Here is a 675-nt window from a genome sequence, read left to right as displayed (position 1 = left end):
AAAAAAAAAAAAAACCGAGGCCAGGCGCAGTGGCTCATGCCTGTAATCCCAACACTTTGGGAGGCCGAGGCCAGGGGACTGCCTGAGGTCAGGAGTTCGAGACCAGCTTGGCCAGTTGGCCAAGATGGTGAAACCCTGTCTATATTGCATGATGCTGAGGTTTGTTTTACAAATGAATCTGTCACCTGGGTAGTGAGCAAAGTACATAACAGGTAGTTTTTTAACTCTTTCCCCCAACTGCCTCTCGACTCTTGCATTCCCCAGAATCTGTTGTTCCCATCTTTGTGTCCATGTGTATCCAATGTTTAGCTCCCACTTACAAGAACATACAGTATTTGGTTTTCTGTTTCTGCGTTAGTTCACTTAGGATAATGGGCTTCCAGCTGTATCTATGTTGCTGCAAAGGACAGGATTTTGTTCTTTTTTACGGCTGCATAGTGTTCCATGGTGTATAGATACCACGTTTTCTTTTTTGAGACAGTCTCGCTCTGTCGCCCAGGCTGGAGTGCAGCGGCACGATCTTGGCTCACTGCAAGCTCCGCCTCCTGGTTTCACGCCATTCTCCTGCCTCAGCCTGCCAAGTATCCACTGTTGATGGGTACCTAGGTTGATTCCATGTCTTTGCTATTGTGAATAGTGCTGCAATGAACATACGGGTGCATCTGCCTTTTTGAT

This window comes from Mandrillus leucophaeus, unplaced genomic scaffold (genome assembly GCF_000951045.1).
Source record: "Mandrillus leucophaeus isolate KB7577 unplaced genomic scaffold, Mleu.le_1.0 Scaffold426, whole genome shotgun sequence".
In the NCBI taxonomy this organism is placed as follows: Eukaryota; Metazoa; Chordata; class Mammalia; order Primates; family Cercopithecidae; genus Mandrillus; species Mandrillus leucophaeus.
Note: the sequence above shows the minus strand (reverse complement) of the source record.